Source organism: Ipomoea nil, unplaced genomic scaffold (genome assembly GCF_001879475.1).
Source record: "Ipomoea nil cultivar Tokyo-kokei standard unplaced genomic scaffold, Asagao_1.1 scaffold1576, whole genome shotgun sequence".
Lineage (NCBI taxonomy): Eukaryota > Viridiplantae > Streptophyta > Magnoliopsida > Solanales > Convolvulaceae > Ipomoea > Ipomoea nil.
In genome coordinates this window covers 1,180,942-1,200,587 of record NW_017618004.1, presented here as the reverse complement: position 1 = coordinate 1,200,587, position 19,646 = coordinate 1,180,942, and positions in this window count along the sequence as shown.

The window sequence follows — 19,646 nt, the reverse complement described above, 5'->3', positions numbered from 1 at the left end:
TAGTCTTTTTGTAAATAGATCTAAAATCTATAGTTCAGTGTCCTATTTGATCATTGTTCCTATTTTCTTGTAGTGCTGGGGACACTATATTGAGTTGATTATTTAACCTTGCAATTATGGTCATTTATCATCTACCTAAACTAATAGATTTGAGCAATGATAGGTTAAATGATTATTGCCAACTACTATGTAGTGTGATGATATCGCAGTTATGGATGGTCAAAGGTTCGAACCTCGGTGGTGGAGTTTAGATTCTTTAGGTTGAAAATGTTTAAGAAAGTATATAATAGATACTACCTTCTAAAGAAACATAACTTCATAAGTGTTTTTTTTAAAAGGTTATATGATTACTTATTATTAATATCATAGGAAAATAATAAGTCTACTCACAATGGGTAAAACTTAGGTCACATACCTTGATTTTGGAGAAAAATAATATTGTTTTGATGGAAAACAATATATGTTTAAATAAAAAAAATGCATCATTTGGAAGAAAATCAACACAGTTCATATTTGGAGATCGAAAAAAGAACTCCGTATTACTTTGGTAAAAAACAACATCATTTGTTGGAACAATATTATATTATTTTGAAAAATCTATATAAATTTAAATAATAAAAAAACAGCGACATTTTTGTAATATATATATATATATATATATATATATATATATATATATATATATATATATATATATATATATATATATATAAATAAAGAATACACATCACTTTGAGATGTATAAAGGAACGAATAGTATTAATTTATATTCCTCACTTCTTCTCAGATGAACTCAATCCTCTATAATAAGTAAGTATATATATTAAAATAGCTATGGATTAGGCAAATTATTTTTTTCTTGAAAGGGATTAGGGAAATTTAAACCCATTGATTAAGCGGGTCTTTTTCATTTGATAGAATCCGTATTTAATTCGTTGTATCAATAGGGTTTTGACAAGTTCTCCATCCTGCGTTACACACATCAGAAATGAATTAAAGCTTCTCCACCAGAAATTGGGTGGGTCCATAATTTGGTTCATCAGAACTACCTAGGTGTATATTTTTCGGATTAAAAATATGCTATTTTTCTCTTTTAAAACTAAAGTTTATGATCATCTAAAAATGAAATTTTTGTTATATATATTTGTTGCCATCCTTATACCATGAACCCGTGTTTACAGTGCACTTTGGACCCTGATGCATGTGTATGTGTCTTATGTTGGAAAAATAGCATTAAAATGATATTTTGAGTGATTATTTTGTGGTACAAATATATGTGGGATCCACTTCTGATTTGGGTCGGGTCAATGTGGATTCGGGTTCTTCGTAGCGAGACGAAGAATTTGATATAATGTACGCTCAAAATGGGTAATAGGTGAATGAGAAATTGATTCTCAAAGTGAACCTATTTGAGAGAAGTCAAAATTTAAGCTTAATGCTAATCAAGATTAACATTAGATTCGTGCTACTCATGTTTCGTTGTAGCACTTTCGTGTTGTGCCAATCAGGCATGCTAGTATTTAAATTATTAAAACACTATGCATGTGCTGGCAGCACATCACGTGCAACTTAAATTTGATAAGCTTTGAAAGCTTAATTATGGAAATTTGGGATGATGCATTATGCATGGACGAAAACTTGCATGGACGAAAGTTATGCAATTAAACATTGAAAGCTTAATTAGTGAATTAAGCTTTTGAGCTCCTTTCGTGTGAGCTACTTTCGTGCTGAGCACAAGTCAATGCTATATGCATTGATTCGTGCTGCACCGTTTCGGTGCTTGCGGACCACTCGGGTGTGGTTTCCGGTCCCAATTTGTTAAACTTTCGAGTTTGTACGGACTTCTCGGTCACTCAGATATTTTTGAAACTGGTCGTTATGGTCGGTACGAATTAATCGGATATTAAGTTCGTGACCGTTGATATTATTTCGATAATAAATTCGACCGTTTCAAACGTTATAATTCAATTTTAAATTGAATTTATGTTGGTTAATGTGTCATGACGATGCTATTAAGTACCAACCTCCTATATAAGAATGTAGTGGGAGTAGAGGTCTTTTCAACTGTATAGTGAGAGACAACAAGTGAGGGAAGAACACGAGAGTACACAACACACAAAGATAAGCACTTTTTCTTCTCAAAATTTTGCTCCTACTTCTTTCTTGCTACTGTGTTTTGCCCGTGCTCTAGTTCGCCGGGTTCGTTCGTTTGGGTGCTCAAACGTCGAACCGTTGTACGTTTTATCCTGGGTAACCTAGGCCACAACGCTCCTAGCACTTTTGGGAGGTGGCAAATAAGGTTTTAAGGAAAGACAGGCACTTTGCCTAACTCGTACGAATCTTTCTTCCTTCTCCTTCTTTCTTGTTTTTTGGATTATGCTCTAAGCAAAAATCCGTTCTTTCTTGTTGATTTGGAACTATAATCTAAGGATTATATTTTCTTCTTGGTTGATATATATTGGTATATCTTTTTCGTAGATATACATGTATATATAACCTTTAGGTCCGTTTATATATATTTGTGTGTATATATATACTTCGGATAAATATCCAATAATATTTTATATACTTGTGTGTGTATATATAAATATTATTTTTTGGGATATTAAATCGATTGTGGTTCATTATCACCAACATCTTATGTTGTGAATTTTTGTGTTTTGAAATTTTGTATCTTAAAAGTATGAATTATGTACCTGAAACAAATTAATAATTGTCTTATATTATGAATTTTTGTGTCTTGTGTGTGTGAAATTTTGTACCTATGAGCACAAATTATGTACCAAAATCAAATATGAAAAATAAGTAAATATATAACGTGTGTATGTGTCTTGTGTTGTGATTTTTTGTGTCTTGTGTTATGAAATTCTAAACTTTAAAAGCATGAATTTTGTACCTCGTTGTTTCGATTCAGGATTCAGAATGTTATGTGAACCCTAGTCCATAATATAAATTGACTATATGACTGACCTACCGTGGTTAATTAAATAGAGGTGTCATACCCCCCCCCCCCCCCCAAAAAAAAAAAAAAAAAAAAAAGCGTACATAATAATCAAATAGCAAAAGAGTTTAATAAAATAATGATATATACGTTAAGGTGTTTGATTCCAGTTATGTCATATTATCATAGGAATGTGAATATGGTAATTTCATATTTCATTGTTTGGTTCAAGGAAATGTGAAACTAATGGCAATATTCTGGAACTTTGCTTTTAGTTTATTTTTTTGTTGCTTTTATGGTCAAGAATCACATTCCTCCCACATTTTTAGGTGATGTGAAATTCTCAATAAAATGTTATATCCCTTGAGAGTAACGAATTTAGGTTTTGTTTGGGAGAGTGAAGAGATTAAATCGGTAATGATAAAATCTGAGATGTAGTGGTTAAAATAGTTATAACTGCAGAACAAGTGTTTATATATTTAGAAAAACATTAGTTACAACTTACAATGAGATTAAAATGAAAAATGATTGTTAAGGACATTTACTAAAAATACATGGAAAAAAAAAAAGTATTATCGACATAATTGTCATAAACATTTCAACCGTACCACTCTAATTGGAGCATTTTACCTCCAGTGAAAACTTGAACAAGAGCAATTAGAGTAGTGTGGTGCGAAGTGTCCATTGCTTCAACCACTCTTTTGCCAAACGACCATTTTGAGTGCCCTAACTGTCTTCCCAAACGGGACTTAGATAGTTAGATCAGACCAATTTTTGTGCTATATATTTTATTAAATGATCTAACAGTTAACACTTTTTTTTTTTTTTTTTTTTGAAAACATCTAACAGTTAACTTATGTTACACAACCTTTTACATTTATTTTTTTTAGTACTACAAACTCTGTTACAATCTAGTATCTATCAGCCACAGTACAATCATTTCGATCGACCACAAGGTCTTTGCTAACATTTTACATTTATTAATTACTTATGTATTGACTAATCCTATTTTGACTTAATCACGCAAAATTATGTACTCCCTCCCCTCCGTCCCATTTTATGTGTCAGGTTCGGTTAATGAGATTTGACTGAAAGTATTTACAATTTAGTTTTTTATAATATTAAGTTTAGAATTAGTATGTATGTGCAATTTATATATTTAGAAACTACATTAAAGTACTATTGAACACGCACACACACACACCCAAATTTAACAATTATAAGTAAATATTAATGAAAACAAGCAAAGAAGAAAGAGTTGTTTTTACCAATGAATAGTACATAGGACAAATAAAATGGAACAGAGAGAGTATTAAATTGTAAAGAATTTGCTATGTAACTTAAATACATATAAAGAGTTTCATTAACATATCATAACATAAATATAAAAAAAGATGAATATGTCTTGTGTGAGACCATCTCATGTGAGACACGTAATATCTTTTTTATTGATTCATATAAAAGTATTATACGTTTCATGTGAGATTATTCTACACCGGACTGGCACTTTAAAAGAAAAAAATTAATATTCTCTCAGCAAGGGTTTTCCCTCTTCCTCCATTGATCGGCCGCCGCCTCGGCTCGTTTTGCGGAGGCGGCACCGGCCTTCTCTCGTTTCTTTCCCTACTCCGACCGTCCCTCAATAGCCTGTCCTTTGGCCTCTCCTTCGCTGCCGGCTCCTCTTCCCGCCTCTCTTCCATCGCCACCATCTCCTCCGGCCCCTCACTGACGTTTCTTCCTTCTTCACCACCGTCCCTCGCCATCTCCAACTCCAGATCCAAGTTTCTTTACCTTTTGGCTAGCTGTTTTAGATTTGATTTTCATCTGTTGTTTTGTTAAAGTTAATTCCTCTCGTTTCGTTTGCAAGTTTTTTTCCTCTCGTGTCTTTTAGCGAGTTTTCCTCTTGTTTATTTGGTGAGTTCTTTTTTCATAAGGTGAAACAATTTATGTGATAATGGAGTATGTTTGCTTCATCCCGAGCACCGAAGAAGATCTGAACGTTGATATGCAGTTCAGATTAATGGAGATATCGTCTATGGACAGAAGAGCCGCAATAGAGTCAGACTTGGGTAGCAAGATCATTAACAATATCAAAGAAGTTTCAGGTTCTCCAAATGAATTCAGCTTCAATCTTGAAAAACAGTCAGAGATTCAAGTTTCGTGTAGCATTGGAAATTTGTTTCAATAAATGATTGTAAGAATGTTTTATCATTCCATCGATCTTATTGTAAACTTTTCATCATATGATTAATGAATTAGCTCTTTTTTTTCAAGAAAAAAAAAAATCTACACCGGACTTATTCAAGAAGAAGAATAGAAAAATAGCTTCTTCTATAAATATATGGGAACTAAATATATACGCGCATTTCACAAGACTTCATCAAATAGTCTAAAATAGTAATACGGAACATTAGATCTTAAGCGTTCATTCTTGCACCAAATCAAGTGGAACAAGTAAAAACATTATTAGAAATTTTTATTTATTTATTCTTTTTTTAAAAAGCAAAGCAAAACAAAGAAAAGGAAAGCAAGATATTCAACATATATGGGTTGGTGAGATGTGGACGTTTGGATTTTGGAAATCAAAATTTTCTATTAATATTCTGCCATAACACAAAAATAGAGTTAATATATTTTTATTTGTGTTGTTTACTTTTAAGTTACAGAGTATGGTTTAGGATCAGGTACTATACGAATGTAGTTTTCGGTGTGAAAATGTAGAGAACCATGATCAACGACTCTTTTAAATGAAATTTTATATGAAATGTGTATTTGAAAGTTCAAAATCATGCACTTGAAGGTACAAAAATATACACTTAAAGAGAAAAATTCTGCATTCGGAGGCAAATTGATGTGCAATTGATGTAATTTATGAAAACAAAAAAAGAAAGTTATTTAACTTAAGTGTTATTAAAGCAATATAATACACATACAAATCGTTTGTAAATCTCACAAATTTCATTAGAAATTTAGTTATATATTATTGAAAAGAAGGTAAAAGATGTAATAAACATTGACCCATAATTATGCACTTGAAGACACAAAATTGTGCAATTGAAGGCACAAAAGTGCACACTTGAAGGCACAAAACTCTGCATTCAAAGGAGGAATTATTACTGAAACAAAACAGATGCACTCGATGAAGGAAACATGTGCACTCGAAGAAGAAAAATGTGCACTCGGATACAAAGACAATCTGACTTACTCAAAATTACAATAATGTCACCGCATGTTTTTTAATTAATCTTCAATCTGAACTGGTGAATTGGACTATATCTATGGTTGAGATTTATCCTTATGTTTTTTTTTACCTAAACACTTGCTTCGAATATGATCCAAATTCTACAGAGTACAATATAACTTTTATATATATACGTTTCTTTTCACACTATTAATTATTTTTAAAAAGTCTTAATAAATGCCTTTTACTACTTTCAAGGATAACAACAATGTTATTCCCAAGAATGAAAGAACAAGACAAACAATGGAATATGTCTATTTTTAGAAATGGTATTCCATTTGCGAGCTATTCCATGAATCAAGCACACTGTTAATAGTAGAATTCAAATAAATGTACCTCATTCAAGTTGGCCGAATAGTTGATTTCAATGACAATATCCCAAGTTCAATTTCCAGTGAGGAATTTTTATTGGCCTTTTTAATTTGAGTTGAACATAGATTCTCTAAGAACAACCTAAACATGTTTATATTATTGTGGTCATTTATAAACTAATGTCATAAGGCAGGTTCCACTCAAAGGACACTTTCGAGCAGGGCGTGGGCTTTCAAATCATTTGGATTCATCACCCTTGAAACAACAAAATAGAATTATTCGTTACTGAAATTTTTTTTTTTTTAAAAGTCATTCTGAGAAAAAGATTAACTATATGGATTTTGTTATTTTTCATTGCATATAAAATTATTAGATGAAATTATTTTCTCCAAATTTAAAATGCACTCTCGAGTCTAACAGCGTTAATGTCATATATAGGAGTACCATGGAATTACTTTAATGGTGAGCTGAGTCTCCTATGATATGGTATGGGTTAAGTCATTTTGAAAATATAATACTTAATTACTTATGCTAGAAAATGTAACATAATATTAATCATGAATAAATTATTTTTTTACTTATAAAGGAAAATGTAATACTTTTTTAAAAAATATATAATAATTTTAAAATAACATATAATATTTAGGGGTTTAACGGTGACTTATGAGAAAAAATGTAATACTAATTATGAATAAATTTATTGATTGTTACTTATGAGAGGAAGTGTAATACTAATACTTATGAAGAAAAATGTAATACTTTTAAATTAAAATTTAATATTAGGGGGTGAAGAATTACTTTGGATTATAATTATATTACATGCAAACAATTTTAACTTTTTTCCAACAAATAAACTTATAAAAATTTCCTATAATGTCAAATGCTAAAAACAAAAAAAAAATGATTATAGTATAAATAAAAAAGAGAAAATAACATTTTGTAAAATAAAAAAAAAATTATCATTTTATTTAAAAAAGGAATAAGGGTCAAATAGGCCATCGAACTGCACACAATAAAACAATTAGGCCACTGAACTTAAAAAACCAACAATTGGGTCCCTAAACTAATCAATTTCAAACAATTCTTTTAATTAGAAGGTTTCCAACAGGTCATCCTTCCAAATTAATTATATTTTAAAATTTAAATTTTAAAAATTAATTATTTAAATTAAAAAAAAAAAAAAAAAAAAAAAACTGGTTCCAGCCGGAGACGGTCGTCTCCGGCTGGATTCCAGTTTTTTTTTTTTTTTTTTTTTTTTTTTTTTTTGTTTTTAATTTAATTTAAAAATAATTAAGTTTTAAAATTTATATTTTAAAAAAATAATTAATTTGGGAGATGACCTGTTGACCTGTTGGAAACCTTCAAATTGGAAGAATTGTTTAAAATTGATTAATTTAGGGACCTAATTGTTGATTTTTTAAGTTCAATGGCCTAATTGTTTTATCGTGTGCAGTTCGATGGCCTATTTGACCCTTATTCCTTTAAAAAATGTCATTATCCGTTTCTATTTTTATTTTTATTTTGAAGGCCACCGTTTCCATTTATAATAATCCAGATCACATAAACAAATTATATTCCAAATTAATTACTTGTGAAGGTTGGCACAATTCTATAAGGAAGGGCAACACGTTTCCCACAAATTTAGTAGTTTCCGAAGCTTCCAAACTGGTTACATCAAATACATCATATGAAATAAAACCCGATTACCAGGTCATTAGGTCAAGCTTTTGACAGTCATATCCTTCGATTTCCATGATCACATCATTCCATATATGCGGATATATTATATATACGACCCGACCCGGAGTAGCAGCGTAGACCCAGAGCACTACGGTGGAGCCCAAAATACCTCGGCCCAAGGCACCTCGAAGGTGCCCCGACCCGAGCCACGTGGTGGTGGGCTCGGGTCGGGTAGCTCGACCTTACCCGAGCTCGGGCCATAATGGGCTCGAGTAAGGGAGCTCTGTACTACCCGAGCCCAAGGGACGTGACCCGACCCAATCTACCCGGACCCGGTCAAAGTGGTGATCTAACCGCCCCCCGATTTAGGGGGAGTGGTTGAGGTTTGTTGCATATAAAAACCCCCCACCTTCATTTTATTAGGACATCTCTTCACTAATTTTAATACACTTTGTCATGCCAAATCATTGTAATAACCTATTTTTTTACGGCATGTAATACGATATACGGTTTCTGCGGCCTTATGACATCGTTTCGTATTATCTATTTATTTATTATTCATATTCTTATCCGGATTTAGTGATTCAAGTCCACCCCGAGTAATTAAATCCATCACATATCAACATATTTTCTTGTCACAAAAGGTGGAATCACCCACTCCAGGCGCCTCTATATATACACTACACTCTAGGCCAATAGAATTGTGAAGAAATAAATTATGGTAATTCAACTAATCAACAAAGACTAAGAGAATGTTTGGTAAATAGTTGTTAGCTGATTGGGTTAATGAGTTTGAATAGTTAATAGCATTAGCTGATTGTAAAGAGATATTTGGTAAATTAGCTGTTAGCTGATAGCTGATTACATACAAAATGACTTTCTCAAAAAGTTAATAAAAAAAAAACTACTTTGAACAGCTTTTTAAATTTGTGTTTTGAAACAATAAATTGTTATAAAAAATTAATTATTCAAACACTCATATTGATTATTTAATCAAGTTAAACAACTAATAATAATTAAACAAGATAAAATTAATTGATAGGGTAATTATTTTACCCAACATGGCCTAAATTTTTGCCCCTCATTTTAAGAGGGATATCGACAGAGTTTCTGATCTTAGATAATGATGACTAAAAGGTCAGAAAGTGTAAAAAATTGACTTGATAAATAAAAAAATATAGAGAGAGAGAGACAGATCAGGCATATATTACTTGCCCCAAACAGACATATATTACTACTAGACTATACGCTTTGAGTTTTGAATTACTAGATGGCTATGGTCATATATCTAGTTATTTATTACTCCATTTGTACAATTTTAAGTGTGTAATTTATTTAATACAAATTGACATAAACTATATATAATCTTTGAAACCAAAAGATCTAACTCAATCAACACCGCTAACTTCCTCGGAAGGCTAGCTTGTTAACTTCATATCTTTATTTTTATTTTATCTCAATATATTGTTTATTTTCATACTTTAGATACTACTACTTTATTTTTGTTATTTTTTCAATTTTTTAAATACTATTAACTCTATTACAATGCAGTGTTGGTTCACTACTACTTTCTCAATCTACTGAAGCACAGAGAGTCAAATTCACTGAGGCTCGAACCCACAACCTCCCATATTAATTTCCAACGTAACCTTGTATAAATATTAAATAGCTAGGGTATGTAACAATCAAACACTTAATCACTGTTATTAGAGCAAAATGAAACTTTTAAGACAAAGATCCCCATGAATTACGTCAATGTTAGTGTAAATTATATATGCTAGTGACCCTAACATGTAATCACTAGGTGTTGTATTAATTTTTTGTCACCTTCTTACAATCAGGAATGTAATATTTACACTCCCTAGCTACCATGCATGTGGTGATGGTTATAACTAACTAATTAAGATAGTGCTTGCATGGTATTCGTTGGCCTTACGCATCGGTGACGTCCCCAACTGTTGGGGCCAACGACCTTCCAGCCAATTGTTATATCGTGCACTGAGTGCACAATGCATTATGCATTTTAAAAATTCTCTGTATATACTTAATTGTATAGTAGAATACACATAATATAACATAATACATAATATACATAAACTCTTAACATAATACATATGAAATCTTAACATAATACACATAAACTCTTAACATAATACATATGAACTCTTAACATAATACACATAAACTCTTAACGTAATATACATAAACTCTTAATATAATATATATAAACTTTTAGAGCGAACAATAAAATGTGCATCCTGGTGCACGGTATAATTTGCCCCTTCCAAGTTCCAACGCCTTATAAATTTACCTTAATCTAGGCCCTTCCCGATCTACTTGCCTTGGAGCCAAGCTACTTAACTTGGCAGCCACTCTATTGAGCTAACTACAACATCTGACCTGAGGGTTGATCTATTTTCTCCAACAATTGTAAAAAGCTAATTATCCAAGAAGAATTGTGAAATTTTCTTATAGACAGTAAATGGTTGTTAGCTATTAGCTGATTGAGTGAATTAAATAGTATAATTATATTGTTAGAAATTAAGAAATTTCCGACCACCTGAAAGTGATCTTAAATCAAGTCGGAAGCCTTTTGACGAAACTAAGTAAAGGTGGTCGGAAATTCCGACCTATTTCCCCACCATAATCTTTCGACGAAAAATTGGAAGAATTTCACTTTTTCGACCATTTTTTTAGGTGGTTGGAAAATCAAAGATTTCAAGCAGTGCTAGTTGATAATATTAGCTGATTGTAAAAAGATTTTTGGTAAATTAGCTGTTAGCTAATAATTATTTGATATAATTTAAAGGAAATCACACTTTTGGTCTCCCAATTAGTGTCCAAAATGCAATATGATCATTTTTTTCCAATTTGAACAGAATTGGTCCCTCAATTATTCCACCGTTAGTCAATTTAGTCATTCTGTGAGTTAATCCGTTTAACACCCTTCACAGAAGGACTAAATTGACTAACGGTGGAATAATTGAGGGACCAATTCTGTCCAAATTAGAAAGTGAGGATCACATTGCATATGGACACTAATTGAGGGACCAAAAGTGCGATTTCTCCTAAATAAAATTTACATTAGTTATATATATATTACTAGTAATTCACCCGCGCGATGCACGGGAAAAATTATGTTATTATAAATATAAATAAAAAATAGAAAAACTAAAATATTTTAAATTATTTAATATAATAATATTTTTGAGCTTTTATTGGTCAAGTATTTATTATTTTTATAGAATACAAAATTACAATTAAAATTAAAATTATAATTTTGTATGGTTAATATAATCTCTAATTATGTGCATATTCAAATAAACTTATAGAGAGAATTTACATAATTACATTGATTTATTCTTAATTGTATTTCATCTATATTATAATTTTCACAATACGAATAATAACTAAGATAATTACATTTGGAAAGCAAATTTAAATTTTTGTATGTGTAAATTTAAACTCTAATTGAACACATTTTTTATATGATTACATAATATATAGCTATTTTATTTTTAAAAGTATATTTTTTATATGATTATATAATATATAGCTATTTTATTTTTTAAATGTTATGTTTTTTTTTTTCACAATACGAATAATAACTAAGATAATTACATTTGGAAAGCAAATTTTAAATTTTGTATGTGTAAATTTAAACTCTAATTGAACACATTTTTTATATGATTATATAATGTATAGCTATTTTATTTTTCAAAAGTATATTTTTTATATGATTATATAATATATACCTATTTTATTTTTTAAATGTTGTGCTTTTTTTTTTTTTTTATAATAAAGGATGTTGTGACATTAATTGTAACATTAATTATTTTTCAAACCATATAGCTTTATTATATAAAGGATTACTTTATTATTATTACTTGTAATTCACCCGCGCGCTGCACGGGAAAAAATTATGTTATTATAAATATAAATAAAAAATAGAAAAACTAAAATATTTTAAATTATTTAATATAATAATATTTTTGAGCTTCCATTGGTCAAGTATTTATTATTTTTATAGAATACAAAATTACAATTAAAATTATAATTATAATTATAATTTTGTTTGGTTAATATAATCTCTAATTATGTGCATATTCAAATAAACTTATAGAGAGAATTTACATAATTACATTGATTTATTCTTAGTTGTATTTCATCTATATTGTAATTTTCACAATACGAATAATAAATAAGATAATTACATTTTGAAAGCAAATTTCAAATTTTGTATGTGTAAATTTAAACTCTAATTGAACACATTTTTTATATGATTATATAATATATAGCTATTTTATTTTTCAAAAGTATATTTTTTATATGATTATATAATATATAGCTATTTTATTTTTCAAAAGTATATTTTTTATATGATTATATAATATATAGCTATTTTATTTTTTAAATGTTGTGCTTTTTTTTTTTAATATAATAAAGGATATTGTGGCATTAATTGTAACATTAATTATTTCTCAAACCATATAGCTTTATTATATAAAGGATTTTGGAAATTCGCACTTTTGGTCCCTCAATTAGTGTCCATATGCAATGTGATCCTCACTTTCTAATTTGGACAGAATTGGTCCCTCAATTATTCCACCGTTAGTCAATTTAGTCCTTTTATGAGTTAATCCTTTTAACATTTACAGAAGGACTAAATTGACTAACGGTGGAATAATTGAGGGACCAATTCTGTCCAAATTGGAAAGTGAGGATGACATTGCATTATGGATACTAATTGAGCGATCAAAAGTGTGATTTCCCCTATAATTTATTTTCTCAAAAAGCTAATTGAAAAGGTTGCTTTGACCAGCTTTTTAAATTTTAACATTTTGGAGTTACAAAAAGCTAATTAACCAAACACTTATATTGATTTTAACTAAATCAAACAATTAAGTCAAAATTGGTTGATAAGCTAATTATTTTACCAAACAGTGCCTTTATATTTTCGATTGGAAAAAATAGCATAAAATGACATTGTAAGTAGCTATTTTGTGGTACAAATATATGTGGGGTTCTCTTCTAATTTGAGTCGTGTCATAGTAGATTCAGGTTCTTCGTAGTCAGACGAAGAGATTGATATATTGTGCGCTCAAAAACGGATAATGGGTTAATGAGAAATTGATTCTCAAAGTAGACCCATTTGAGTTGAAAAATGAATGTGGAAAGGCTTGTAAGTAGCCTTTGTCCCACATTGAAAAAGGAAGGGGATTTGTAACACTATATGTTCAAGATCATTATTTTATTGTATAACATAGATGTTCTCTTTTCCGTGTAGGAATTGAAAATCAAATTTCAGAGTGAACTTGAAAAAGACTTGACTCAAAAATATTTTTTAACTCAGTTTTAAATCAAAGACATGACTCAAGCTCAGCTAAAACCTTCTCCTTTCATTTTTTGTGCTTGTTAATTTCGTGAAAAATTATACTCCTTACATTTCCAAAAGGCAACTAATGTATTGATTATAGGAAAATGAACAAATGGTGAAAAATCATTCTTGAATTTTTCGCAAAAGTGCGTCAAGAGCCTAATACTTTTGAATCCTTTTGAAATTGAATTCAAAAAGGTGTGATTTATTTTTCCCTTTTAACGAAAAAAAAAAATTGTAATTTAGACAAATTGAAAATATAGTCAAAATTTAGACTTTTAGCCCTAGTCAAATGAATCCAGCTCCTCAAATTTCAACGCTGATCTCTTGCCCTGTCGATCTGTCACTAGTGAGTGCATGTAATAGTCCAGTGGAATCTGGGTGTAGTTAAATGGAAGGAAACTCATCTATCATTAATTAAATGTCAAGAGTTCAATTTTTGACGATTTTGAATATAAAGAAGCTTTAAATTAAATTTTCAGGTCAGTTGTTTCATCTATTAAATATATTTACAATTCAGAGAATGAATTATTAGTCACTGTGTCTGATGGTAAAAACTTTGGATACACCCAAAAAGAATAGTGCTGTGAGTTTTGTATTGGACAGCCATTACTTCTTTTGTGGAGTATTTGACTCTATCTTCAGTTTCTTGTATTTTTACTTTTTGATAGTCATATGTTGACGACATCCCTTTGCATCCAATCATAATTCTTTAAAGTAATGTTTACTCTTTCAATCAAAATTTTATATATTTTTTTTGAAAAAAAAATTTTAAATATTATGTTGGTCAGACTATAGAATATTCTTTGCTAATTTGCATATTTCTTGATAATGACTATTGCAATCCAAGGATTATAAATAGAAAATTGTAATTTATGCTTTTATGTATATGTCAATTATCAATATTACTCTATAATTTTTAATAGTGTAAATATTGTTCCTCAACTTTCAAAACGTGATGGGGTAAATTTTCCACTACTAAAAATGGAGGAGTAACATTATATTGATAGTTGGCACAGAAAATATGAGTATATATATTATATATTTGAAGTCTGCCCACAATTTCTTTTTTTTTTTGCAATAATTATGTATGTAGAGCAAGGGAAGGGGTCAAGCTAATGGCATTGAGAAAATAGGAGTATTTTTTAGGTATGCAGACAAAAAAAAAATATTTAAAAGTTGGACAAAAATAGAAAATATTGTTTAATCTAATGTGTTTGACTAATACAATCAATCATTAAAAAAATTCAACTTAAAAGAATTTAAAATAAAACACAATGTTAGATTTTTATAAAAAAAAAAAATAATTAATTTTTTGCTGAGTAATGTTATAACCCCTCCTTTATTTTTCCTATATTCTTTCCCTTGGCATGTCATCATTTAAGTTGGCTTAATTTCTTCTTCTTCTTCTTTTTTTTTTTTTTTTTTTTTTTTTTTTTTCAATTAGTGATGGGGTTCAAGAAAAATTAAGAGGGGTAAGAAGTACGGAGTATTTTTCCTTGTGCTACTTCTTGGTGTGACAATTTATAGTAAGTTGAGATTTGATTTTTTTTTTTTTTTTTTAAAATCTAACTTCTAACTATACAAAAGTAAAAAATAACCACTAAAAGGGTGATAAAATTTATGTGATTTTTGTAGGGGTAGAAAGCATTTCTTAAAAATTTCGGAATAATCCGAGTTTGATTTTCACAAGCGACGATTTCTCTTGGACCAACTCTCATGATCTCTCGGAGCGAATGGGGATTAGTCGGGTGGACCTGGACCGTTAAACAGACAGAGAAAGACTCGGACCACTTCGTGGTTCACAAAAAAAAAAAAAAAAAAAAAAAATCCTAAAATTAGGGCATATATATGGTGTTATGACGTTATAATGTTATATATTATCTTACAAATCTTAGAGCTAATTTCATTTTTTTGGTTCTAGATTTATAGGTGTCAATTCACTTTTAGTCCTTTTTTTTTTTTTTCAAAACGTCATCCTTTGGGCCTAGTATTATTGTGGCATGACCATTTTTGGTCCTCTATCAACAAAATTGTTGAAATGCTGAATTTGACATTTCGGTCTTCAATTATTAATAATTTTTTCAAAAAGATAAACATAAAAAAATATAACGGGTCAACGCATGCACTTTGTATTAAAAAGACCGAAATGTCCTTTTATCAATGATATTTCAACGATTTTTTAATTTTGTTAATAGAAGACCAAAAATGATTATGCCACAATAATATTAGGATTAAAAGGAAATTTTTTGATAAAAAATAACTAAAAGTGGAATGTTATATATATATATATATATATATATATATATATATATAGAGGACCAAAAATGAATTAACTCTAAATCTTATTATTCTTCTTCTTGTTGTTTTTTAAACGCATTGATGGAATGTGTTGGTTGTGGTGTATTCATTTATATAAATTTCTTAAATGTATTCTTTAAATAAAATAAATGTATTTAAAAATGACATTGACAATTAAATGCATTATATTACTTAAATGATTTTTATTTTTGTCCAACCCATAAAATCTTTCTATATATTTTCATTTGTATACTTTCAAAGCTCTTTAAACTTCTCATTTGTCAATGCCCCGGGCCCCCAAGGTTCTAAAGGTACCCCAAACCCTCCCAAAAAATAGTTATAAAACTAGACCATAAGCTTTATGTTTGAAAGATTCAAAACCAAATTTTATTCCAGAAATTAAAACTAATTCCATTGAAGTATAAATCCATAAATTTATAACTTTCTTTGGCATCTTAAAAAAAAAAAAAAAAACAAAACAAAAAAAACACACAATCAAACAATTAGCTAGCTAATTGAGTACAGATGAAATGACACAAATTTTTTTTAACATGTGATTAAACTCAAAATAATTTAGCTAACCCTAATCACGGTACTAATTATTAATTAAATACTAAGGCTCGCTACTCAAATACTAAATGAACATAATACAATAATGCACATTTCAACATCATAATTAAAATAGTGAATTTATAATATAACTACAAATTAATCGCACCTTTAAATTCTTCAAACCCTAGTAATACCACTTGAAAAACTTGTTTCAACCAAACCTAATAATAATACATCAACATATACAAGAAGTCCAACTCATACAATATAAGATGTGAAATTTGAATTTAAAACTTTCACTACTGGAAATTATGAAATTTCCGACCACCTGAAAGTGATCTTAAATCAAGTTGAAAGTCTTGTTCCGATCACTTTTAGTATCCGGAAAAACCTTTGTTGCTATTTCCGACCACTTTTTGGTATCAACTTGATTTAAGATCACTTTCAGGTGGTCGGAAATTCCATAATTTCCAGTAGTGTTTATACGCAGATACGTAATTTAAATATAACCACCTGTCACCGTAATTTACACTCTCTCAAATATTCTTTCAGGTTAGGATGTGAGAACTTTGAGGTTGGGGATTCAACTTTTTAGGAAAAGAATGTAATAATGAAAGAAAAAGAAAAAGAAAAAAAGGTTGACATTAACAGGTAGAAAACAAATGTGCATTATTATCCTGACGAAGGGGTAAGCTAAGGATGAAGGACTTTTGACATTTTCTGTTGTTCAATTAATTCAATCTGGTCCTGTTTGTATTTGATATACATCAACTTCAAATTAAGGATCCGTGACTTCATAGCTGCTAAAATACAGAAAAAAGTCTAAGGCACGAGATCGATTGTTGATTATTTTGCGTCTCACCTCCATCTCTCATTCTCTCCATCGTTGCCATTTGCCTTTTCTCGAATAAGACATCAAACTTTCCAAGCACGCATTCCCCAATTCTCACACCAATCAAACTCCACCATTTGCTACTACTAAGTACTAACATACTTCTTTTAAAAAAAAAAAAAATTAGAGTTAGTTCCACCTGTGATCTGATCTCTTGTCTTTGGTGACAATTTCAAATTTAGTCTTAGACGATAATCGTTTTTGTCATTTAACATCTTAGACTATTATTTTTTGGACATTTTTAGTCGACTTTTCCTATTTTTAGTAGGGCATTTTTGTCTCTTTATATTTTTCTTTTGTTATTTTTTCAGTTTCTACCAGTTTAATTAGTTTAGGACTTTACTAAAAATCGGTTGAAAAAAATTGGTACTAAAAATTAGAGGTTACTTAAAGTTCTAAACCAATTAAACCGGTTGAAACCAGAAAAATAACAAAAAAAATGAAAAAACAAAAATGTCATTACTAAAAATATGAAAAGTCATAGGAATGACTAAAAGTGTGCAAAAATAATAGTCTAAGATGTTAAATGACAAAAACGGTACGATAATCTGGGACTAAATTTGGTATTGTCACCAAAGATAAGAGGCATATGGTGAAATTAACTAAAATAATTTTTTTTTAACTAAAATAATTTAATATGTTTATTTTTATAAAAATGAACCAAACAGAAAAAATATAAATTCTTAACTTACAGCCAAACAAAAAAAAAAAAATAGTTTTCTAAACTTCAGCCAAATACCAAAAAATTAAAATATTTTCTAAACAAAATAGGTCATTTGCTAGAAATTATTTTAAAAAGATATTTTTCAGGTTTCAAAACGAACCTTAAATTGACATTTAAACTGATTATTTTGTGGTATAATTTTCAGTGATAATCACTTTGATTTGAGTTGGGTCAAAGTGATTTTGGACTCTCCTAAGTGTGATTACGAATTTGATATATTATACGCTCACAATGAATAGATAATGAGTGAATGAGAAAACAAGCTAATTAAGAGTTTGTGTGAAATCTATGCTACTTTGAGCAGCATGGGTATCTCATTTGCTGCTCTTAGTGAGGCAACATGTTTAAAATTATTGAGTCGTTAATTCTAATCAGTTTCGGAATTAATTATGACCAATTTTAATTTTTAATCTAAAATTAACTTTGTAACATCATTTTTTATTAAAACCAAACATCAAACATTTATTAAATTAACGAAGCAATACAAGAATTAACTACTAACATTATATTTAGGAAAATATTTTAAAGAATTAACTTTAAATCTTATTAAATTTGACAATTTTTCCTATTTTTAAACAATTAACTTTCTAACATTATATTTAGGAAAATACTTTAATCCCCTCATAAATTCCCCCTCCATTATTTTACCTTCTAATGTGGCTTCCATTCATTGGGTGCCCATGAGGCAATGAATTGGTAACCCACCACTAGTCAAAAATTACATTTAGTTATCAATTACATGTTGTCATGTCATGAGGGATGGATTGGAGCCGAGGGAGAAATTAAAATATGAGGGGTATCTAGCATTACTCTTATATTTGATTTGATTGCCAATTTTCAAAGTTACGAATTGAATTTTAAATTCAATTTTTAATGTCATTGGTGCTAATGAATTTCACTTCTATAAATACCTTTGTTCAAAATTTTTATTATTCGCTTTTTGAAACACACTTCAAAATTTGGATATTCTTCTTTCTACAAAATCTCTCTACAAAAATAGAGAGATTTTGTAGAAAGAAGAATATCCAAATTTTGAAGTGTGTTTCAAAAAGCGAATAATAAAAAATTTGAACAAAGGTATTTATAGAAGTGATTAATTTGTTGAAATGATATATTTGAGTGCTCTAATATACTCATTGGTATATGTTATATAAAGAAAGTGTGAGTGCCACACTGCCACATGCAGATAATTATTGTTGGTATCGGACTGAAATTTTTAGAAATTATTTTTAAAAAAAATTAAAATTCCCTTGTGTTTTTGAGTATTTTTATCTAACAAGTTCCTCTCTCCAATTTTGCCTTTGATATCTGATTTACCGAACTTTTATGACACTAATTTGGAATCATCTCAAAGCTTACAATTCTATTAATAGGTCACTTATTAACTATCTCACGATGTTCCGGTTAGATTATTTTGAATATTTTAATTAGACTAAAAGTAAAATATTTTTATTATCAAGAACTAAAAATGAAATAAATCAAAGTCAGGCAATTGCAGTCTCTTCTTCAATTACATTGTGCACCACACTAAAAATTATATTTCCTGCATCCTTAATCTCATGCATAATGCAATAATCCAGCATTTTCCCTAACATTCAATACCCTACAAGCCGAGGCACATATCTC